A 26,831-nucleotide genomic window follows, 5' to 3' on the forward strand; every position below is an offset into this window, starting at 1 on the left:
CCCACTTGTTAGTGCAGGCTATCCTGAAACACACTATGAAGCTCAGGATGGTCTCAGCTGTATGCTAATACTCCCACCTCAGCCTGCAAAACTACGGAGATTAAAGATGTGACCTGCCATATCCAGAAAAAAAAACTGTTTGCCTCTTAACTATGACATTACTTTTGTTTCACAAGGCATAAGCAATACAAATCAAGCACAGAAATTTTGAAGAACAGGATCTGAGCTGTTGGTGACTTCTCTTAGAAGTAGACAGTGCGAATTATTATCATGTGTAATATATTATTACATGCAACACCTAGCCATCTCTATCCAGCTAGTGTGCAGTCCAACACTGAGAAAAGCAAGTAGGGCAGTAGGTCTTATTCACCACAGAGAAAGTCTTATTTCATCAGCACACAGTAGGGCAGAGGTCTACTTCACCACACTTATTATTATATTCCAGAAGACTGATCTTTGATCTTGATACATCCATATGCCCCTACAAACCTTCCTGTCCAATAGTTAACGTCTCAAAAGATCACCTTGTTATCACTAAATCAAGAGATTCTCATCCTCCTAACAATAAGGAAGGACAGGAATGGTCCAAAGACCAGAAGAAACAGAGAAGGCTACCTCAATGCCTACAGAACTAGGAGTGCTTTACACATTCACACAGGCCTCACTCAAACACGTACACAGCTCTATGGCCTCTCTCGTCACTGTTCCTTCTTCTTGAAAGTGTCACTATAATTCACTTTTCAAAACTTCATGTGAGGTGAGCATCCAAACTGCGTAGGCTCCCCCTTACTAGACCTGGATGGAGGTGGGTGGTCCTTGGACTTCCCACAGGTCAGAGAACCCTGATTGCTCTTTGGGTTGACGAGGGAGGGGGACTTGATCGGGGGAGGGGGAGGGAAATGGAAGGCGGTGGCAGGGAGGAGGCAGAAATCTTAAATAAATAAATAAATAAACAAATACCTTCATGTCGTCGGCTTATGACCCCATCATTAAGTTTACTGACACTAAGTTATTAAACAAATTTGAATTATGAAATAGAACAAACTTCATCCTTATGTTTCATCTTCTCCCCCTTTGTTTCTTCTCTTTGACCTTCCTTTCTTCTCTACTCATTCTTATAGATTGAATTCTATCCTGGCAAGGAAGCTTTCGTCCTTAGCTACCATGCCTATTACTGTATTCACCTTATTTGAACAAACATCCTTTGCAGATATGATCATGTTGTGAGGATATCATTAGTGAGTGTGGGGTATGGTCACAGAAAGAGAGAGAATTTTAATTGATTAAAAATTTGGACAGAAAAGAACACATAGGAGAAATGATCGTACAAAGAAGAAGAAGTAGGTTATGTGTTAGAAGTCAAGGAACACCTGAAGCTCCCCAAAAGCTGGAGCACCAAAAAATATGTTTCTAGAGGGAAAGATTTCACAAGGAAAGTGGCTTTACCTACATTATAAGTTTTGCATTTTCTCTAATGAATGAAAAGCTTCTCAACTTTAAGCCATCCCTCACTTTCTTATGAGGTGAATGAGTCTTCCTACTTAAAACCATTCCTTCTTTAGTCAACAAATCATACCCAAGCACATGACGCCATTGACTCAGATAGTATGTGCCTGTGGCTGTACTGATACTGGGCAGAGAATTTAACCTGCTAAGAGCTAATTCTGAAAAACACACTCCCACTTTGCCTCTCTTCTCTCAAACGGCATTCTCTTAAGGAGATAACAAAACATCTCAGCTAACCAGTATATTTGTCATGAGACCTTTTGCAGAACATAAACCAGCCAAGACCTGTATGTATTTGGTCACTGATTGTATATTAAACAGGCAAACAGATGCAAGTGAGAATTTTAGGAACACAAAACAATAAACAAACTTATATGCTGTGTTGAGTGTACACTCAAAACTGAATGGTAAGTATATCTGAGCTAAGCCATATTTTCTGAGAATATAGCAAATTGATATTTCCTTTTTCTACCTTTACTGAAGCCCAGAGAGAGGCTGTTGATTTGTATGTTTCAGTACTCAGGTTGTATATTTATTTTTTGTTTTGTTTTTGTTGTGAGTCTAGCCTTTAATGACTGAGCCATCTCTCCAGCCCCATGCTTTACGTTTAAAAAAAAAATCACACTTGGTGACAAGAGGATTTAAATTGTGAACAGCTTCCTTCTCAAATGACAGCAAACAATTAGATCATTAAACCTCTCATGATAGATGCTAAGAAAGTCTAATGACTGCAGAATATTTCTTCTACGATCAGATGAAAAAATAAGTAGATGGATGGGAGTAATGAAATAGAGGGTTGTAGGAACTGACTACTAGAGGCTTAGCCAACAAAAAGGAATTTGCTAGCTAATAAATTGAGGTTGAACATGACAGAGCTAAAACCTAACTTTTACAAGTGGTCTCCACAAGAATTCAAATTGGAGCTATTGGGAAACACACACACACATACTGAGCTTTTGTTTGCTCATGACCTCATTTTTTAAAAAGGAGTTTAGCTGCTAGTGAAAGCAGAAGAAAAAGAATAAAACAGCACCTCTTCAGTTTGTTTGTCTGAAAATAGTGTGGTTTAGGGATGCTGAGGTGGTTTAATTGGTAATGTGCTTGCCACACAAGCACAGGAATCTGAGTTCAGATCTCTAGAACCCCTGTACAAATCTGGGTATGACAAACAGGCCTGTAACCTTGGGCTTAGGGAGTAGGGGGCAAGAGATGGATGCAGGAAGATCCTTAGGGCTTGCTGAAAGACCATTCTAGCCGCTGAGCTCCACATTCAGTGAGACTCTCTGTCTCAAAGATAACCCCACCAGAGAGCAACAGGTAACTAGGAAATGCTGAGAGAAGAGCAGAACAATTGTTAACTAATACCAAAGAGTCAGCCCTGAAAACATAAACATGAGTAATATTATATAGACTGAGTACATTGTGTTTATGTGTACATAGTTGCATATAACAATAATTAATAAAAAAGACCATGAATTTGAAAGAAAACATGCAAGGGTATACAGAAGATTTTGAAGAGAGGAAGTAGAAGGAAGAAATTATGTAATTACAATCTCAAAAAACAGAAAAGAAATAAGAAAATAAGGTGGAAGATCTGGAGAGGTAGTTCAGCAGTTAAAGACAGTTGCTGCTCTTCACAGAGGTCTAATGAATTGTTCACCAAACCCAAAAAGAGTGGTTTACCACAATCTGTCACTCTAGCTATGGGTCATCTGGTGACAACTTCTGGCTTCAGGGAGTACTGCATATACATGATGCACATACATGCAGGCAGGCAGGCACGCACACACAGACACACACACACATGTACACATTTCATGTGGGAGTCTTCTGTTTTGTGTTGATTTCATTGGTTAAATAAAGAAACTGCCTTGGCCCTTTAATAGAACAGAAAATTAGGTAGGCGGAGTAAACAGAACAGAATGCTGGGAGAAAGAAGCCTAGTCAGGCAGTCACCATGGTTCTCCCACCCAACACAGCCGCAGGTTAAGATCTTCCCTGGTAAGCCACCTCGTGGGCTACACAGATTATTAGAAATGGGTTAGACCAATATGTAAGAGCTAGCCAATAAGAGGTTAAAACTAATGGGCCAAGCAGTGTTTAAAAGAATACAGTTTCCATGTAATTATTTTGGGTATAAAGCTAGCCGTGCGGGCGGCCGGGTGCCAAGAACGTAGCCTGCCCCTTCTATGAGGCAGGAAGTGGACCGCCGCTCCTATCACAACACACATTAACAAAAGTAAGGTTTAAAAACCACCTGGTAAGGAATGAAGACACCAAGTATCACAACATCAAGACTCTACACATGTGCACATACACCTGAATATCACACACACGAATGATACAGATTATAAAAATATTTCTATGGATTCTCAAATAAATAAATGAACAAGGTAAGACATGCGTAATGTCTACTTTGAATACATTTCTATATGATAATTTGCAAATCTTTACAGAGGCTAGATCTTAAAATTTTTCACAGCAGATATGCCTAAATTTCCATATATAAAAATATCTTACAGTTGAGGCAAAGGTATACAGAGTAACCAAACTATTAATGCAATCTTGAGCCTACTCATCTCTCTTGGACATCTTATGATTTCTGTTGATATTTTCATATCCTCTTATGTAGTTGTTTAAAAATGTACAAGAAGAGCTCTTGGAAAACTGCCCCTATAAAATGGAAACTGTGCTAATGCATGCCTCAGTGTCCTGGACTGAAGTTGAAAGTCTGTCTCAACTATAAAATCTGCTACTGGTATCAGAATGATGGAAAGGCAATAATAAAGAATACCAGTGTCTACATTGCAGCAGAGACCAGGAACAGGCTATAGGGACCCAGGATTGGTGTTGTCCATAGCCTTAATCAAAGAAGCTCTTTTTTTTCAGTGAACGGAGGTTAATGAAAGGACCCAGGGCTAAACAAGATCCCAAGAACAAGTGACTATTGAGTGCTCAACCTTAAATCAGACACCCATGTGATCCTTTCCAAGGCTCAGGGAATATCACAAAAGAGGAAGCCAAAGGAATGCAAGAGCCAGAGGACAGAAAGCAGGGCTACATGTCCTTGTCATATAGGTATGGAATGGCAATGATCGACTCACAGCAGATATAGCTATCTACATAGGGACCCAACTGAATCATTAAAATGTTCAGTCATAGAAAGTGTCTTATGAGGCCCATCTCTTCCCATATTAGGATTTGAGGACAGCTATATGAGAAGAAATTTTCTCAAGTGGTGTAGCCATTGGTATACCCATGTTCAGGTAGACAGTTTTAGACCCATGCCCACACAACCTAGTCAAACCCAAAAGACCACAAAGCAAAACCAACACCAAAACAGAAAATCATGAATGTGGAGAGAGAACTTGGAAGAGGGAGGGCTGGTGGAAGCAGGAGAAGGCTAAGAAGGTGAGGGGATGAGCGTGGCCACAGTTTAGTGTTTTAATGGAAGATGAAATCCTCAATGGATAGATTAATTTTTAAAAGAACTTTGTAATTTAATACCTTCGTATCCTAAAAGAAGGACTTGATGGTACAGAAGGAGAACTGTGGCCGGGTATGACACAATTTAGGACTTCAAACTGACCTCAGGCTTCATCCGTCTTGTGCATGAAGTCACAAAATGAAGAGGCCTCACTGATTCGGAGATGGAAAGCTAATTGAAGACTATCTGATCCCAGTGGTTGACAGATGAATGCATTAATCATTTCTGATGCAAGAAACTACGTCCTTAAGGTCGCATAACTGGTTCACAAGTTAACAATAAAGTTGAAAAGTTTGGCTTTGCATTTGATGTCACTCTGTATTTCCAGTATTCAGGAGAAGATGAAATTCAAACTCATTTGAAGTCCAAAAAGGTTTGAGAAAAAACATTTCTTTTTTCCCAATAAATTCCAGGGAATTTGTTTATATTTGTATCTGTCTGTACACACAATTTCACATTTATATCTGTTTGTACACGTACATACACACACATGCACACATACACACACACACACATTCTTAGACCCCCATACTTACTCATTTCTGTTTCGCCGTCTTATCCTTGTTATTTGCCCTCTCCTTTTGCAGTTTCCTTTCCCACACCCATGGTTTTTTTTTTGCTTTGTTTTGAGTCCTGATGAATCTATCCAGGATTATCTGTTCTTTTCACTTTGATAAACGCATGCTCTGGCATTCTCAATCTCTACCACATCCAGGTTGCTAGCATCTTTGCTATCAGGTCAAGAAGCTTACCGCATGATATGGGATTCCCCTCTTACGCTGTGCGTACTATCGGTTAATAAAGAAACGGTCTTGGCCTGTGATAGGGCAAAAGGATAAAGGTAGGCAGGGAAAGCTAAACTGAATGCTGGGAGAAGGAAGGCTGAATAAAGAGAAGCCATGTAGCCCCACCAGAGACAGATGCTGGAACTTTACCTGGTAAGCCACAGTCATGTGGAAATACACAGATGAATAGAAATGGGTTAAATTAAGATGTAATACTTAGCCACTAAGAAGCCACTTAAAGGAGCAGGCTGAGCTGCTGGAAGAGACATCTAGTAACACTGAAGGCTTCTATCAGGGCAAGCTGCTGCTGAGAACAGCTAGCACTGAGAACTGTGGGCTGCACCAAAGAGAGCTGCGTTTTGCCTTCTCATGATTTCTATCCAAATTGCGTAAAAGGACTCTCAATTGACGGTAATACAGGTAGAGCTTGGAGTTACATGAGAAAAAGAGCTTAACTAATCAACATTGTAAAACATCATTCAGAAATAAGAACAGATAATAGTTACTGACTAGTTCTAACACGAGGCGGAGTGTCTCAACTACATAGTCAGTTCTAACAGTACTAGGCAGCGGACAAAAATGGAATATCTATCTAGAAATGAATGGTGGTAGGAAAGATAGGAATACATCTCAATTATGTGTACCAGTCCATCACAGAGACATGGAAAGTGTTAGAGAAGAGAGAGGGAAGAACAAATTTCAGATGTCCCATGTTTACAGCAGCAGCTCTTGGTCAGGGCATGCACCTTGTCCCCAGGAGATACTTAAAAAAATATGGAAACGATTTGCTTGTTGCAACAGTTGTAGTATGGTAGGACATACCACCAGTGTCTCCTAGTAGAAATAGGCTGGTCACCTAACATTGTGCAACACATAAGACCATCCTCCCTGGAATGAATGTCCTAGCCCAAATGTCAACAAAGCCTTGGTGAAAACCCAGCATCTATGATGCGTTTATTTAATTTTCATGGAACTAAAAAGAAAAAGCTGTCACCTAAAATGGTTTTATACATGCACACAAGGCATTTTTTCATGAGATGTATGAAGAGTTTCTGTTTGTGTTACTGCCTCTTTACATTTTTTCCTATGAGGAGCCTTCTTCACCAAGGAAACCAGTGTCAAAGACAGTGCAGCCAAGCAGAAGGATAAACATGAATAAAACAGCTAATAACATGAAGCAAACAAATGATGCCATCAAGTTCCCATGGTAATAAATCACAGCTTAGAATGAGGAGGTTTAAATGCACTGAGAATTTCACAATTCTTTTCATGATTTATTACCACTTCCACAGATTGTCTCCTAAAACACTGGGAAAATATAAGTTCATAAATAATCTAACTGCAAATAAAACATATTTACTTAATGCCAATCTGAAAGTCTGAATAAAGATAAATGCCTTACGTTGGGTTATGTACATGAATGTGCATGTGTGCTCTCTTTGAATGTATTTTTCAGTTCTCTTGAGGTTTATAAATTAAGTTTGATGATTGTAGAAACAAATTACAGCACTATCTGATTTTAAATGTATATACAAATATGCATATATATAATTATATTTATGAAACTTATTAAAAAGGCCAATAAAATAAAGTTTCTATAATTTATTTAAACTAGCAATATGACACAAATAGACCCTTCAATGAAAACAAATAATATGCAAAAAGATATAGATAGATAGATCGACAGACAGACAGACAGATAGATAGATAGATATTAAAATGATTGTAGTATTCTGTATTTCTTAGTCCAGGATGCCATAATCCCATGGGCTATGTGGTTCACCAACAGCAGAAACTTATTGCTTATGGTTCTACAGAACAGGAAGTGCACAATCAAGTGCACTCTCAGATTCAGTGTCAGAGGAGGGCTGGTTCTTAGGTCACAGACAGCTATCCTACTAAAAGTGATTTTTTTTTATCAATGTGTTGAAACCATACATCACCTATTTGGAGCCCCACTTGCTAATAGTCATCAATGTGCTTCCACATACAAATTTTTGACTCTTAAAAACATGAATCCTTAAAACATTTGACCCCTAGTCATCCAGACATTATAATCCTTTAAAGTAAGCCCAGGTCTAGGAGGAATTCCCATGGGCATTAAAAGAAATAATGCTGAGCTGAAAATAAATGAACTTAGAGGTGAGGGTGAGAAACGACAGCTTTGATCTTTGGAGCAACGTAAGCATATTTTTTAAAGTTCTAAGGAAAGAGCATAAATAATATGGGAGTGTAGGAAAGACCCTAAAACCTCAAAGGTGTTTAAATAAAATAACCAATAAGGGAGAAAAAGGACTTTACAACATGATCAAAGTATGTGTATGATCAAGGTGAAAAGCAGTTTTTTCATTGGGCAGTTGGGACACAAGGATTCTAGATACTGTTGGCAAGAATTGAAGGGGAACAGGCACCCTGTCCTTGGACCTTACACCATACACTAAAGTATTTAAACTCTTTGTCTTTTAAAGGGGTACTGAGAATCCAAGTCACGTCATGATTCTCATAATTCTCTTTATTTTCAATGCCTGTTGCCTTGGTGTCTTTATCTGAGTCTCCATCACCATTCCCATATAAAAGGGCAACATACAAAAGATCAATAACATGAAGTTTTTGCAATTCATTTAAATTAATAGTATGGCTTCAGTAGACACTTCGCATGAAAAAATATACAATGTATATGTATGTTATATATTAATACATATGCACTAATATATTAGTGTGCATATACATATATTAGTATTAGTATACGCATATATATGAAGGCCCACGTATATAAACATAGTCTGGACTATGTCGGTGCACCCTCCTCAGCAGTGCGCAGCCAGAGCAATCCTGCCCCACCCTGAGGTGCATGGAACAAATGGAAAAATTAGTTCTTGCCCAACCTCATCTTACTTGATGAAAAATCCTCAAAATCAAGGAGTAGGATGATAATGGAAAGTTAATTTAAAATAGATTAGCATTTAGAATATCTGTAGATATAAACACCATGCCTTGGACAAGTAACAAATGGTTCACATGTGCCAGTCTGGCTAGGATGTCTATGAGAGCAACAGTTCCTAAACTGGCTGATTTTGATCAATCTTTTTGATCCATCTGCGGATCTTTAAAACTCTTTAATTCTCAGTCCATACTCCAAATCCACTCAATGACTCAAGGATGCTCTTATATGGTAACTAGGAATTAGTGATTCTAATTTTGAGAAAGTTTAGAAAGCACTGCACTAGACTTAATACTGGATATGGATATAGTTTCTTCCTAGTTGATCTATTGAAGTCTTAACTCCCAGTACTTCAAAAATGCAACCACATTATTAAATGAATCCCTTAGAGGTAATTCACAAGAAGCTAGTAGAATAGTTCCTAATATGAGTGGTATCTTTCTGATAGCAGAGTATTTATAGATAAATGTTTCTGAGCCACTAGGAAATAAGCAGATGGAAGAATGAATGCCATGTGAACTCAGAGAAAGGGTCTATTTTAAGGTGACAGAGATGTCTTAGGAAGTCAGTCCTCTTGTTTTATATTCAAGACCATGTGAAAATAAGTTTCCATGGTGAAGCATACAGTCTTTTTATATATACAACTGTTCCTTTATTTGTTGATGATTACACATTGATTATTCTTGTATAAGTATTTTTGTATTCTTTTTTATCATTACATTTTAAATTGTTTTTTATTAAGCTACATATTTTTTTCTGCTCCTCTTACTTCCTCTTTCCTCTCCTCCTCCCCTCTCCCATGGTCCTCAATCATCCAAGTTACTCAGGAGATCTTGTCTTTTTCTACTTTCCATGTAGATTAGATATATGTATGTCTCTCTTAGGGTCCTCTTTGTCTAGGTTCTCTGGGATTGTGAATTGTAGGCTTTTTTCTTGTCTATGTCTAAAAGCCTATTATGAGTGAGTACATATGATATTTGTCTTTCTGGGTCTGGGTTACCTCACTCAATATGATGTTTCCTAGATCCATCCATTTGCCTGCAAATTTCAAGATGTTATTATTTTTTCTGCTGTGTAGTACTCCATTGTGTAAATGTACCACATTTTCCTTATGCATTCTTTAGTTGAGGAGCATCTAGGTTGTTTTCAGGTTCTAAGCTATACAGTCTTAAATACTACAGGTTTCTTTGTAATGGCAACTTTAACAAGCTATGACAAAGCAAAATCCTACACGCTGGTAAATACAGTGATATTAGACTGTATCGCTGCTTAGCAAAGAAGTTGGTCATGGTACAAGTGAAAACCAACATTCAAAGAATGAATTAATTGGGAATTGTCCACTGAAACTGGGGTTTTCAATTAGGCCAAATTCTACAGGCCTTGGCACTCAGGAGGCAGAGACAGGAGGTTCTCTAAGAGTTCAAAATCAGTCTGGTCTACAGAGTGAGTTCCAAGACAGGTTCCAAAGCTACAGATATACCCTGTCTCAAAACACAAAAAAATAAAAACAATAAAAAGTATATTCAGTTATACTCCTTTAATTACTAAGGTTTACACCTGCTTTTAGAAATGATGGCAATGTTAAACAGTTGGGACAAAAAACCATTTGGTAAGACCCCGTAATTTACAATCTGACAGCTTTGTAGAAAATTTGAATACTCTATACTACACTGTAAACTACAAAAAGCAGATGTTTTTCTCGCTTTAGCACCATATGATCAATAAGTTCTTTGGTAACTATCAAAATAATATGTATCTAGGCTATCAAATGTTAGCTACTAAAGATATGTGACTCCTAAAATTAAAATTAATTACAATCAAATAAAATAAATGTCTCGGTTCCTTCATCTTGTCCACAGCCCAAGTTTGCAGTCCTCCTAGTTAGGGAATATTTTCCTGATAACATGAATCTAATCTTATCACTGTGCATTTACTTCCTGGATTAGCACAGGGCAAAGAATAAATTGGATTTCCAGGGAAAATTGCTAAATTAATAAATATGAGAATCAGGAAAGAGCAACAATTTTCTGCACATGTAAATGGTTGACATTCAGTCAAATTCCAAACTATGGCCCCGTTGTTTACATAATTATATGGCGCATATAATCATGCCCCATAGTTCTGTCTTCTGATTAAGCTTTACTAATCTAGGAACTGCAAGGAAGGTGTGTGTGTGTGTGTGTGTGTGTGTGTGTGTGTGTGTGTGTGTGTGTGTATTTGGGATGTCTAAAAGATATGCCACTGGAGATATACATTGTGTGCTGGTATGTGTATGTAGGTGCTAGTGTGTGCATGTAGGTATGTGCTGGTGTGTGCATGGTAGCCAGAGGCGGACATCAAGGGCCCTGATCTCTCATTCTACGGGGTCTCTCACTACAAAAGCTTGGCCCTTTTGACTAGACTCTCTGAGAATGGATCTGCCTATCTCTGACCAACATCAATGCTAAATCATAGGCACTGTTAGTCCTGCAAGGCTTTTAACGTGGGTAGCAAAGATTTGAGCTCAGACTCATGCACTTGTGCAACAAACACTCACCAAGCTATCTCCTCAATTTATAGAAAGACTTTGATGATGTAATTAAGACAACGGCGAATCTTAAGACAGAGAGGCATTACTACCCCAATCTGATCATCTCATTCTCTAAAAGCAGGAAACTTGTCCGGTTGAGTCAGAAGCGATATGCTGTTGTAGAGGAGGGAGAGAGGAGGCAGAAGTGAGGGAGGAGGATTCAGAAATGTTAAGTGTGAAGACTTCTGGGCTTGTCTTGCTGACTAGAAGGGGAAATCACTAGCCTGTTGAATGCAGATGTTTTAAGGCTGAGAATGATCTCAAGCGAATAGCCAATGGGGAAAGAGGAAGCTCAGACTTGCAGCCACAAGCACCAGAAATTCAACTCAATAGACTGACAAAATTAGACTAAGAGGGAGTCCACTCTAGAGTCCCCACAGATACGTGTAGGTATCCTGTAAGACTCTAAGCAATAGAACCTGTAGGCCACACTGCCTGGACTTCTGACCCAAGGAAGCCATGAGATAAGAAATGGTCAATAAGCAGTTCTATTGGTGCATCTGTATCCCTTACATAACCACAATACAATCATTCATTAAGTATTGTAAAATTCCATTTTAAGAATGTTTATGAATAAAATAGAAATAATTATGCATTTGAGAAGAAAATAAACTACTGACCTTCATTCCAGATATTGCTTCTGAAGGGATTTGAAGAGGAGGTAAATATCTAATTTCTTTGAGACAAATTCAGTCCTAACAGGAAATGGTAAGGTAGCTATACTAACCAAGACAAATGAAACATGGGCAGCAAGGGAGTCCTTCCCAATGCCCACAGCCCTTCAACTTCTACGTTAACTCAATTCAAAACAAACTAGAATAAATTACTTCTTTGCAGAGTGAAACAAAAAATATTAAAAACAAATGAACAAACACACAAAGTAGAAAACAAGGACAGGACTAAGTCACTATGAAAAAAAAATCACCAACCATAAACTGATTTCCACTTCATCTCTGCAGTCACTCCTTAAGTTATCTGATAAAGTGTGTTTAATAAGTAATCATAGAAGTCATTTTCCAGAGAGTCAAAATAAATGTAAATGGCAAAGTTACGAATGCTTAGATATTTGATACCAAGTAAATAATTTGCCAATGCCCTTAAGGGGATAACAACATATATCTAAACGTACAAATGACCTTTATATAATGTAGAAAAGAAAGCACAGCTCTCTCCATGACAATGTCATTTACAATAGTCTTCTCTTGACCTCTTATCCAATGCTTTCTTCCCTTCTGTCTCAAATGCCATAGTGTTTCTTGAGCCTCGTGCCTTTTGACTTATTTCCATGTAACCACGTAGTTATTGTTTTACTCTGACTTTTTCTTATGAAATGCATACATTATTAGTATAACTCCAGAGAATATTTATCAAGTCACTCTGAAGAAAGAAAACCATCACTCACACTCTATCATATATAGTGTGTATTTTTCAATTTCTTATGTATATTTTAGTGATCTCTTTTACATTTTAAATTTATTTACTTGGTACAAAACTTGGAACAAACAGTGTTATTGAAATTCTGTATTTAGAACTTCTGGTCTAATAAAGTCTATTAATTTAATAAGTTAGCAATAAGAGCAAATGATGAAACAATCTTTATTTTGATTATATAAATTATCATAAATTAATGACATATAAATATTATGTAATTGCATAAACCCAAAATATATTCAAAAGGGTATTGATATTAGAACTTTTTATATGAATTATGATTTAATCAGTTAAATTATTTTTTTATTTCATAACACTAAAATTTATTCAGTCTGGCATTGGTGTTGAAATTTAATAAGGAATATATCAGTTACATGAATTATTAGTCAATTCATAAACCTAAAGTTTTTTAAATCAGGCTTTTCTGTTGGGAACTTTGAGTCCTAATCCATCTATCACTCAGTGATAAGAATCAAGAACTCTTGAACAATTATCAGAGAAATGTCAGTTCCTTGTTATCCAAAGCAGATTGATTTACATTTATTTTGTTTGTAGTGTTTCTCTTTGATGTAGCAGAGCTTAATTCACATATACCTACTGTCTTACCTATGCTAAACCATATTTTTATGTATTTAGTTTAGTTCATCTTGAGGTCGAAAACATGGGAGAAACATCCCAAAAAAAGTGAGAGCAAATCAAAACCAAGTGCATATCTGAGACACCTTTCCCTGTTGTTGCGTGAAACTTTTGTTGATGGCAAAGGAATACATCATAACATAGTTAACAAGTCATTCACTAGCAAAATAAGTGAAAAAATAGAAAATAAAAACCTGAGGAACACTTTCAGCCTTTCTTCACTCCCACTCTACAGACGTTAGCAATCCTCCTCGGATCGAACAGGACTTGTGACTGGAGCCCTGAGAAACTCTCCCTGCTCTATCTCCATCTTGCAAAGTTGGGGGTAAAGTTGGTGCATTAAAATCCTCAAGGTTCCCTCAGGAGGTAATTTTTTAAAAACTGTTAAATATAGAGCTTTTCTCAATAAACTAATGAACATGCCCGAAGAACTTCTTTCCAAAAGCCATCTAATATCTCAGGGAATTAGATACTCAGGTCAACTTATTTATGCTCTCATCTGTACTTCTAACTTCAATCACTACAGAAGAGTAAACATTTCTTCTAATAAATGATCCAGTGTGATCTGTATGCAGTGCCTTATCAACTATTTTTGTGTCTAAAAATACATGACATAAATGAAACTGTTCCCAAACCTAAAGTAACTGGAAGGAAGAATGGATGCCCTTCCATCAGTAGCCACTCTATCTGCTGATTCTCAGGCAAATCCTTTCTTTGCCATACACAGAAAACCAGGAAGAGGAAGTTCTTCAACTGAATAGAACTACGAATATGTGTGTGAGATGAATACTATAGTTGTAGAAGTTCAGCATACTGAACTCAGCATATCCCTCAGAATACTGAGGAAAATCGGAGAAGAAAAATGGAAGGTCTATGGGGTTATTCTTCCGTTCCACAGAAACCTAAAGCTCTTAGTAAAATGTGTTCTATATAGGATGAGTTTATAATTATCTTCACCACTACTAATTTTAATAGGAGAATCTCTTTCGCTTTCATGCTTTGCTCCATTTTTATTTTCTACCCAAAGAAACAAAATCAAGTGCACTCCTTTCTCCTCCGTAGTATGTCAAATGCATTCTGAGAAAAATGCGAGTCTTCTTTCATGTCTCTCAGAAAAGAAGCAGGCTTAGGGGAAGAATATGGTGTGTTCAGACACATTACCTCAGTGCAAGGAGCCATAGCGCATCTAAGGAGGACCCTGTTCTCTAAGTTCCTGGCTTCCTGCACTCTGGCATGGGAGAGCCTTGCTTAAGACCGTGGCTGTAAGTCTGTGCTTCCCGCTTACAAACTGAACTAATAATCTTTTTCTTTCTTATAAAGTCAACTTACAGATGATGATGACAGCCACAGAGCCAACTGTATTCACTTATAATCAGTTCATAGAAAGGTAACTTGGAGGAGCTGCTTGATTCTTAAGGCACAGCCATACTCTCAAACATAGCTCTTTTCCAGGAAGTTCTATAATGATGTGATAAACAACATGAGCATACGTAGCTTGGAGAGGAAAGGATTTATTTTGCTTACACGTCCACATCACAGACTACCATCATCAAAGGAAGTTAGGACAGAATTCAAGTCAGGAACCTGGAGTAAGGAAATGAAGCAGAGGTCTCTGAGGGGTGTTTCTTACCTGCTTGTTCCTCATGGCTCATTCATCCTGATTTCTTATACACCCCAGGACTATTTGCTCACTGCTGATACTACCTTCAAGAGACTGGACCCTCCCACATCAATCACTAATTAAGAAAATGCTGCACAGTCTTGTCTACAGGCTAAATAGATGAATATATTTTCACAATTGTGCCCACAATATTAGTGAGGACTCATAGTTACACAGATCCCTGGGTAATAGCCTTTAGCTGAAGGGTGACTTTCTTATAGTGACATGTTTTCTGTTCCTGTAGAAGTCAAGGGAAGGTAGATTTCACTCATAGAGGAATCTTAAATAAATTTTATTATTCATAATATAAGAAAATTTATTTTACTTTATCTCTCCCCACTCCCTAGAGACAAAAAACCAATAGCAACGAAGACACTATGTAGCAACAAGACAACCCTTGTTGTCTTGATGAAAACCTACTATTTGCAACAAGAAGTAGCAGAACTAAGCTGAGCATGGTGATGTGCAACTGTGGAAGCAGGGGTATCAGGAGCTCAAGGCCATCCATAGCTGCCAGAAAAGCAAGATGCCAACTGAGATACCTGAGACACCATCTCAAGATCAAACTAACCAGGAAAATATTGGAGATTATTGGTTGATAGTTATATACATGTAATTATCAAACACTTGGACCTAGAAACAAGTCTATTAAAAAACAAAAAAGGGAGGGCATCAACGGAGTAACATTGGCTGCCACGTTGATCCATGTTGTCATGGATTGCATCACTTAATTAGGAACCAAGTATTTTTAGTTTTGAACTCTAAGATCGCAGTACATTTTAAATATGTTCATAATTTTGGTTTATTTTTGTTTTGTTTTGTTTTTTGAGACAAGAACCATTTTGTAGCCCAAGATTTTCTGGATATCACTACATAACCAATACAGGCTCCAAATCCAAAAGTCTTCCCGCCCCAGCCTTCTACACATTGTGATGAAGAGTAAGATTGCCTCTGCCTAGAATATGTTTATAGTTTTAAATTTAGTGATACACTCTCATATTATTGTAAAGGTTAGCACATGGAAAGAAGTTCTCTATTTGTTTTACAATTTGAAGTCAAATCTTTCTCAGCTACCATAAATATATGTGCTTCTCCTAGCTTCACTTCCAGGAAGTCAGAATGTCTCTCAGTCATTACTGTAAAGGAAGATGAGGCATTCTCTTGCAGTTTTCATTGTAAATACAGAAGAGAATTTCTGTCCTCTAATAAGAGAAATGAAAGGATAATATCTTCCGAATAAATTCTCTTAAATGTTCTGTAGATGAATGGTGCTTAATCATAATGAGGCAAAGTCAGTGAACCAACAATTACCTGTGGTTTCTACACAGCATACCAGGCTCCAATTATTTCTTTACTGCTGGGTGTTTGACATCACAGTTTCCATAGAATCGTTGACATAAGCACCAACTTACTTAGAATTCTAAATTTAGAATTACTTAGAAAAAAATAAACAAATAAAATTAAGAAAGAAACTAAGAGTGAAGTAAGATATTGTTACAAATAAAAAAAATTGCCTAGAGACATTTAGTATACTGTTTTTCTTAAACACTGCTATTTGAGAGGCCATTGTAGTCAACACTTATTCTCTGCTCTACGCCATCAATGGGTCAATGCCTAATATACATACTATATTTTCTATGCTTATCAGAAAAGTCTTTGAAGACAAAAGATGGATCTTTAACAGCTACATTTCAGTCGATGTTGATTTTTTTCTTCAAGTGTCGTTTGAAACAGTCTTTGTGATGGCTGTTCTTGGTTGTCAGCTTGACTATATCTGAAATGAACTACAATCCAGAAATGAAGAACACACATATGACAGATTTTTTACTTGGTTTGAAGTAAGTAAATCCTCTTCTAGGTAGGAAGACACACACTCTTGATATGAACTTAAGACTGGAAGACTCAGGACTTTAATCCAGATTTTGATGCAGGAAGGCATACCTTTAATATGGGCCATACCTTCTTCTGGAAGTCTATATGAAGACATAGAAGGAAGCTTTTGCTCTTTGCCTGCTTGCCCTCACCTTGCTAGCACAACTATTTCTTTGCTGGCTTTGGAGCCTGTTTCTTCAGGATTCCAGAATATGAAGAAGATCAACTGAGATATCCAGTCTAGTGGGACTCAGGAATTACTAAATTCTTGGACTTTATGTTTGCAGTTAGTCATTGTTGGATTAGCTGGACTATAGCCTGTAAGTCGCTCCAATAAATTATATATATAATACACACACACATACATACATATATATATATATATATATATATATATATATATATATATATACAGAGAGAGAGAGAGAGAGAGAGAGATTCATTACATAAATTCTCTGACTTTAGAGAACCCTGACTAATACAGTCTAGAGACATCTTTCATAGTCTCAATTCAGGATGAGAAAACACTTCTGCTATCTAATGGATCATCCCTCAAAGCACAATACACTTTTGAACAAAATATTTTCTGTGCCTTAAAGATCAATGGTGCTATTTAGACAAATTCTTTAACTGCAATCCCACATATTTTATCGTTCAGGCCTTACTGGCATTGGATTCATCCATAAACAGCCAGTGTCCTCAAATGCTTTGCTAATGTAAACCACATTTTATGCATGGTAATTTCAGCACTCCCACAAGAATGTGGTGATCCTTTGACCAATACAGTCCTATGTTGACTGAGATAGTTGACTATGTTCTGGAGATAGTGAAAACAGTTTGATATTCAAGTGGTGTATCTCCGCTATTGGTTTCACATTGATGAAAGGGCACAAACTAAATGCAAAAATCATGGTGTGAAGTCCTAACAGAAGTGCTTTTAAAGACTGCTAAGTGACTGCAAATGACACATCTATTTCAGATTCGGAGAGAACATCTGAGAAGGGAAGAAAAGTTTTAAGCAGTTCCCAACACTGTCTCCAGTGAATTCGGAAAGATACCATCAACCCACCCTGCAGTAGATGAGCCAAACATCTCTAGCTTCCCCAACCACCAGGGAAGTGAGAGTGTTGCTCATGCATTTCTCAGAAGTCCCTGCAATGGTCAGCTCTGTGTGTTTTGAGACCACGGCAGCAGCGCTCGGACACTGCAATCTGACCAAGTACTAACAGGTTGTTTGCGCTTTCCATAGGATGACTAAGAAATGTGTTGGATGAGTAGGTGCTCTATATCACACTGTATGGTAAGTAGTTTCTCTGGCTTGCAGTTTTCTTAAAGAAAGAAAATTGGCAGGATAAGACTTTCTTCTACTATGTTCAGATGTTTGGCCAGAGGCTGCCCTGAGATATAATAATAGCTCACGTATAATATGATACAATTGGATATTATTACCCTTATGTACCATCTGCTCATTTCTATTTTTTTACCCATTTGTTTTACACGTAGCTATTTTTGTCTGATGTGATACACATTTGCTAAGAAAATCCCAAGCATATTTGGTGTAGGAGGCCTTCTGGACTCATGACTTTCAGAGTACGAGATAGAATTTCATTTAGCAAGCCTTTATCTATTTCATTTAGAGACATTTTTCATCCCTGTATTTGGGAAGTTCATTAATTGTACATTTCACAGTTTTGCTGTTCTTTTCTCTTTAACGATGCTATTTGGATTCAGGCTCACATTGGGGAGTGCTGGAATGGAGCCAGCGTGTGAAATTTAGTATCTGAATTTCTAATCATCCTAGATTATAAATTCTATACCACACATCACATCCTTCCCCTGGCACACATATGCTATCATTGCCAAGCAGTTTGCCACAGATTTATCTCCCTTAATCAACTTCCCAATAGAAAAAAAAATCAAACAAACAAATCAAAAGCCAACCATACACCAAGAAGTATTGCTATCTGGTCACACCCACTCTCTGATACAAATTCTCTCCACAGGAAAGCTGCTGCTTGACTTTTCCTAGGAGAACTAAGGAGATGTGTATTTCTATTCATCACAGTTAGAGAGAGAAGCACAGACCAAAAAGAAGGTTTTATCCAAGTTCAGCATGGTATACCCGTGGGTTTATCAGAAATTCTTACAGGAGCAAGTATAACTCAAAAGGTAAACTATACCACAAGGAAATCTCCTGGGCAACTTATAGGCAACTACATCACGGAAAAATCTCCACCATAGCAAGGATGATAGAGAAAAATTACAGCACTCAAGATTCCCAGCTCTACCACTGAGTTTCAGAAGCCAGTCATCATTTAGCACTCATATCACCTATGGGAGCTTGGGAACCCTGACAGCCTTATTAATTTTCCCTTCCCCCACAATAGGCGGTAATAGCTCTGGTATCTTCAGGGTCTCATGCAAGTGATCACAGCTGTTCTAATTTAAGATCCCAATGATCATTTCTCATTCAGAAGGAGCAGCTATACAAACTTCTCCCCTCCACTCCAGCTTCTACATTTTTCAGTCTCCTTTTCTGCAATGTTCTTTTTCTGCCATGAGCTTTAAAAGATAAATGAATTATTTCCATCCGGTTGGTTAAGCAGCGGCGCACTGAGCCACAAAAACAGTACAGGCCACAGAAACAGTTATTTATTCCCACCATGTTAAGCAGTTATGAATATCCTCAGTAACTATTGCCCACTGCAGGAAAAAAAAATTCTTTACTGAAACCATGGCTGAGAGTAGCAGAAAAATATAGCTATAAACACAAATATAAGCATTGTCCAAAGCTGAAGATTTGTCAAGGACAATTTTCTTTTCAACAGACAGAGACCACTACAGAAAACCACAACAACCAAAATACAGAATTGTGGTGTCTAGTTACAATGGGTACATCAGTAAAAGACCCTGGTACCTAAGACTCAGGGAACATTGTGAAAAAGGATGTTCATAGATTGTCAGAGCCAGAGAATTAAGGAGTAACTGTGGGATTGTGTCTCCTAGTAATACCAGAAGCTACACCCATAAGATCTCACCAACATGATTACCCAAACATGAGCTGAATAACAAGGACTCCAGTGGGCTTGCCAACGGGATGGTGGAAAGCCCACAAGGTCTCAATTCATAAAAACTATAGACAACTGAGGAAGTCTTTTTTATCATTTATTTATTTATTAAAGATTTTTGCCTCCTCCCCGCCACCGCCTCCCATTTCCCTCCCCCTCCCCCGATCAAGTCCCCCTCCCTCGAAAGCCCAAAGAGCAATCAGGGTTCCCTGTCCTGTGGGAAGTCCAAGGACCACCCACCTCCATCCAGGTCTAGTAAGGTGAGCATCTAAACTGCCTACGCTCCCACAAAGCCAGTACGTGCAGTAGGATCAAAAACCCATTGCCATTGTTCTTGAGTTCTCAGTAGTCCTCATTGTCCACTATGTTCAGCAAGTCCGGTTTTAACCCATGCTTTTTCAGACCCAGGCCAGCTGGCCTTGGTGAGTTCCTGATAGAACATCCCCATTGTCTCAGTGTGTGGGTGCACCCCTCGCGGTCCTGAGTTCCTTGCTCGTGCTCTCTCTCCTTCTGCTCCTGATTTGGACCTTGAGATTTCAGTCTGGTGCTCCATTGTGGGTCTCTGTCTCTGTCTTCTTTCATCACCTGATGAAGGTTAATATTCAGGAGGATGCCTATATGTTTTTCTTTGGGTTCACCTTCTTATTTAGCTTCTCTAGGATCACGAATTATAGGCTCAATAAGTATATACTCAACTATGTTCATAGCAGCATTGTTTGTAATAGCCAGATCCTGGAAACAAACTAGATGCCCTTCAAAGGAAGAATGGATGAAGAAAGTATGGAATATATACATATTACAGTACTACTCAGCAGTAAAAAACAATGACTTCTTGAATTTTGCATACAAATGAACGGAAATAGAAAACACTATCCTGAGTGAGGTAAGCCATACCCAAAAAAAAGAACATGGGATGTACTCACTCATATTTGGTTTCTAGCCATAAATTGAGGAAGTCTTGAAACAAGAAAGGTAATCTTCCCCCTGTGAAGAGAACACTAATTGGTTGGTCAGCACCAAACATCCCTGAAAATGTACATACACATAACATAAACACTAGAGAGGCCATATATTAGGAACGTACTTGTATACAAATATGCATACAATTAATGAGAAAAGGAGCAATGAATTTGAAAGAGAGCAGAAATATAGGTTAAAGGGAGAAATGCTTTAATTATATTATAATCTCAAAAAATAAAACCAAACAAATGCTTAGAATATAATTTAACAGACATATAATATTTATTTGATGAAACAAAGTACTAGCTTCCCTACTGTGGCCCATGACCTCATCCACAGCATTTGCCCTGGCTTACAATACTCTTGGCTGAAAAATGTTTGCACCGATATCAATGGTGCCACTGATATACTTACAAGATATACATCAGTAAGTATATTTTGCCAGTCACACTAGTAGTACATTACACATGGGGTCATAGCCACAAAGGACTTTTGTGAACAAGTGTGTCCCAAAAATTTTCATAGCACTTTGCTGCATTACAAAACAGTAGCCATTAGTGAGGGGGCTTCATGGTTAGTTCTAGTCTGACTACTCCATGTTCTGAAACCAAACTGTGCAGTGTTTTCATGAATATACCATTCTGGCATGCAAACAGCAGTAGTGAAAATAGCTTTTATTCTGCTTATGTAGACGTATCAGGGGCCTTGCTGGCCAAAATGACTTGTTGGGAGAAAGCTCACCTCTGCACTAAAGATTCTACCCAACAGTCTATAGCTTCTGAGCCTGTCCATTTTCACCCACACAAGATAACTTCTGTATTTTGACAAGTTGATTTTTTCATTATTTTTCCAGTTGTCTTTAAAGATCTAAAAATAGTCTCATTCATAATAGAAAAGTTCCATCCCTTAAAAGTCCCCTATGTAATGAATGTTTGGGCACCAATACCACCAAAGAGTCTCAAATAATTCTTCATTGTTTATTGATTACATTCACAAAGTGAGTGGATGGGCCCTTTTGAGTCTTGTGAGACTTATGAACCCCCTTCCATCTAAGGGGTAGGAATAATAAGCTTGATCTTCTGAGAGTCTAACCCATTTTCTTTAGAATGAAACATTCCCTCATGGGAAGAAGAGAGAGGCTCCTTAGACTCTGACAGTGTAAGGAAACGCCTATAACTCGGCAAGTTCTAAGATTCACAAAGTATCTCCCCCAGGTTATAAGTGAAACAAACAATTGCTGATGATAGAGACTCAGCACCTCTTAAAATCCCAGTGATGCTTTCCCTGATAGAATAGCCAACATAAATAATGAGAAGAGACAAACATTTTGACAAATGGTGAGGGGATGGATATACAGATGCAAAAGCAATGTGAGCCTTTAATGTATATGATGTGAGAAACTAACTGGAAAATGGATCAAAGAGTTAAAACCATGAAACTTAAAAGAAAACATTGAGAATCATGCATAACAGTGGGTTTGCAATGATTTCTCGTATTAAACAACTAAAGTAAATGTATATATATTAGGTTATATCAAAGTTAATTTTTTATATATCAGCCGGGCAGTGGTGGCGCACGCCTTTAATCCCAGCACTCGGGAGGCAGAGACAGGCGGATCTCTGTGAGTTCGAGGCCAGCCTGGTCTACAAGAGCTAGTTCCAGGACAGGCTCCAAAGCTACAGAGAAACCCTGTCTGGAAAAACCAAAAAAAAAAAAATTATATATCAGAGTACATGATACACAGTGGGACAAAGCAACCTGAAAAAATAACAAAACATATTTGCAAATTACATATAAGTGGTTACTATCGAGAATTTATAAATAATTCCTACAACTCAACAATGCCAACATCATACAATGTAAAATCATTTTAAGTATCCAAAAGATACAAACGAAGTGTCAAATCATAAACAAAATGTGTTATGTACACAATGGAATGTTCCTGCAGCTTTGAAAAGGAGGGAAATTCACAAATGCTCCAGCATGTACGGTCCCTGAGAACACAGTTACAAGTGAAAATGCCAAGCTGAAATGACAAGGATCCTGAGCTTCCACTTACATGCATGTCTAAGAAAACAAAGGTACTGCACTTTAAAGTGAAATAGTCATTGCAAGAATCTGCAGAGAGAAGGGAAAGGAGTTGTTTGAATAGATAAGGAGTTTGAGTTTTGTAAATTAAAAAAAAAGCTTCTTAGGATTGTATTTGTATACAGAAGTTTCTGTTTTGCCCAATCCCACAGACATTCAGTCCCAAACACACAGAGGCTTATATTAATTATAAACTGTTTGGCCTATTAGTACAGGCTTGTTATTAACTAGCTCTTACAACTTAAATTAACCCATAATTCTTATCTATGTTTAGCTATGTGGCTTGGTACCTTTTATCCATGAGGCATTCTCATCTTGCTTCCTCTGCATCTGGCTTGTAACTCTGACTCTTCCTTCCCTCTCCCCAGAATTCTTGTCTTCTGGTTGCCCCATTTATACTTCCTGCCTAGCTACTGGACAATCATCATTGTATTAAACCAATATGAGTGACAAATCGTTACTGTATACAAGAGCATTATCCCACAGCATAGATGTATGATAATACTGCTACATTACATTTAGTTCTACTAAACCATACAGTTTAGGATTCTCTAAATAATTATGCATATTTTCCACCTTCATTCAGTTATCATATGATGTTTTCCCATTGCTAGGTTTGGATGAATGTGACTGAAATACATTACTTCAACATATGAAATGTCATAATAAAACCCATCATTATATATAACTAATATGCAGTAATAAAATGTTCTTTTTAAAGTGAAGGGAAATGCCAAGGTTATATATAAGGAAAAATAAATATTTTTTTCAGTGTAATATTCATTCTTTGAGAATTTTGTACAATGTATTTTAATCATATTTATCCCCTCTCCCAAATCCTCAAAGATCCAAACATCTTCCCTACACATTCAACATTATACACTTTTTAAAACTCACTAAGTGCAAATACTAATTTCATAATTAAATAATATTTATTTGTTTTATTTTTTTTTCTCTCAACATACTGCTCAACTATCTAGCTCCAGGTTCAAATTGAAAGGCAGTTAGATGTGAGAAGGAGGGGAAAATAATGATATTTTGAAAGGGGTGCAAAAAACACAAGTGAAATATTTTTTATTACCATAGTCAGAAAATGATTGTGATCTGTTTTGAATCTCTTTGGACATGAGTTGGAATGTCCTGGCATTTTTAAGTAAGAATCAGTCACTGTGTTGTGCACAGTCCTTGATGAACTGTATGTCAGTGGACTCTTGATGTGATTTCAGCTCGGCAACAACAAGTCCCATGTAAGTTCTGTGGCTCTGTCACCTGAGCAGTCCAGCTCTGTGAGCGATAGGCGGAAATCATTCACTTCCTCCACCAGACAGTTCTGCAGACTCCACAGCACACTTCCTTTCTTCAAGCTGCGAAGGTTTTGTATGAGGCAATCAATGACCTCCACCATCTAATTTTCAGTCTGTGAGACTCCAAAGTGATACCACGCAACAAAACGATTTCAGGGTCAGCTAATGATCTGTCATCTCGCAAGAGCCGTCAAGACTGTATCAATTGGCAATTCTTTTTTCCCATCTTAAGAAACAGCTTCCTTCCCATCTGCCTGGCAGTTTGCCAAAGAAACACCGGCACTCAGTTAACACAAAGCTGCCGATAATCCATAGTAGCTAGACTTGATAAAGTAACCAGAAGGGGGTATCATTTAATCAAGGTTTTCCAAACAGGGAGAAGCAATTGATATTGCTAACTGGGTAATAGTGGGGGCTGATGCTTAGAAATCATATGTACTGAGCCGATGAATGGCAAGTCCAGCCTTCTGTGGACAAAATGATATTCCATGCTGATGTGATTATTCTTCCTGTGGCTGTTAATCCTTCTGTAGTGTGCAAACAAGATGGGAATACACCCTTTCCCAAAACCTGGCTCCCCATACATTACATTTCTGGCTTGTGTTGGTCACAGATGGCGACTAGATGCTGACTGGAGAACGCAGACTTTGCTGAAACATTCAAACAAAATATGGACACCATAGATAACACTCAGACCAGACATCAAACAAATATGAATTTATTGTTATATTTTTATATATTATGAATAATACATGCTGACATTCTAACAGGAAACTTACAGCCTATAGTTTTTTTTTTTCTGAGAAATACGGCTGGGTGTGCAGCTTTGTGATAGAGCACTGACTTCAAAATTTTGAGAGATATTTGCTAAAAAAAGTTTCCAGGTATTGCTTAAAAGGAATGTCTCTATCAAGCCCCTCCCTTTGAGGTTCAGGGATCGAAGTGGACGAGGAGGCAGAAAGATTGTAAGAGTCAGAGGTGGTAACAGGAAACAGCATCTTCTAGACACAACAGAGCTCACACACACATATGAACACACGGAGACTATGACAGTACATACAGGATTCTGAACAAGTTGAAACCAGACAAAGTCTCAGCACTGAGAAGGGAAAACGGGCGTAAAGCCTCACCCTAACCAATAAGTTATTTGAAATTTATACCTGATGGGAAAAGGAAATCAGTTTTCTACAATAAAGTATATCAACCAAAGATGTATCAACCATGCCCCATGTCAGCCCCAAACCCAGGAGTAGCTAAAAGAAAATAGGATTTTTAGTTAGTGTTTGTGTGTGTGTGTGTGTGTGTGTGTGTGTGTACGCGTGTGTGCGTGCGTGTGTGTGTGTGCTTGGTTGTTTATGTACCAATTGTTTAGTTTGTTTATTTTTTGTCTTATTGATACACTTTATTTTAACCTTTGGTTTTTAAGAGAGATATAAAGAAAGAATAAATTGGGGGGAATGTGGGAGGAGTTAGATAAGGGGAAAGAATATGATGAAAATATATTATGTATAAGGAATTTTTAATAAAACATTTAAATTCCTTAGCTGGCCATTAAAATCGAGAATTACTAATGTTCGTGATCAATATTTGTTCTAGAAAATGTATGCTAATACTAGACTATGTGGGATCCTATCTTTTATTTTATTATTCCTACCCAGTATTTCTGTCTTCTATTTAAACCTGTTGTCACCAAAAAGAGTTACTCATCACAAAGAAGCCTAAAGACAATGGTGTGCAGATAGGTAAGGCTTCTTGATACCTTCTGAACTGTTAGCAATGTTTTGTGTTATTTTTATGATTATAGAGTTTGTGTGTGTGACTACATGCATGTTCATGTGCACATGTGTATGCATAGAGGACAGAGATGAACATCAAATGACCTCTTCAATCCCATTTTACTATATTTTTTGAGGAGAGGGTCTCTCACTCAATCTAGAAGCCATTGATTTAGGCTAGGCTACCTAGTCAGTCAGCTCTAGGGATCTACGGCCAATTCCTCCTGTGCTGGGATTGTAAACCCATTTTTCCACCTCTGGATTTCTACATGGGTTTTGGGGATTAAAGTCTGGTCTCCATGCTCCTACAGTCAACTCATTACCAACCGAGTCATCTCCTTGACCATGGAAGAGCGTGTTGTTTCTGTAGTGTATGTGCTGTTCTACTGGAATGGCGAATGTCATAGACAAACACAGGCTTATTTCCAGTCCCTCTCAAGGATTCATTGGCTCTTAATAACATCACAGTTACCCATCCACTAACATACAAATATTTGCTGATCATTCTGGGCTGACAGTAGCAACATTTAAGAGTTGTGTCTAAGTGTGGCTTGGCTGGATGACACACACCTAAAGTTACAACACTTTGAGAGTGGGCAGGAGGATCAGGAGGTCAAGGGCACATGAGACCCTGTCTCAATAATTAAATAAATTAACAATAAAAGGATGTAAGAGATTTAGCAAACAAAAAAATGTGCATTTATTTTTCATACATTCTCTTCAATTGTTGATACAAAACAAAACTATTT

Source organism: Microtus pennsylvanicus, chromosome 17, assembly GCF_037038515.1.
Source record: "Microtus pennsylvanicus isolate mMicPen1 chromosome 17, mMicPen1.hap1, whole genome shotgun sequence".
NCBI lineage: Eukaryota > Metazoa > Chordata > Mammalia > Rodentia > Cricetidae > Microtus > Microtus pennsylvanicus.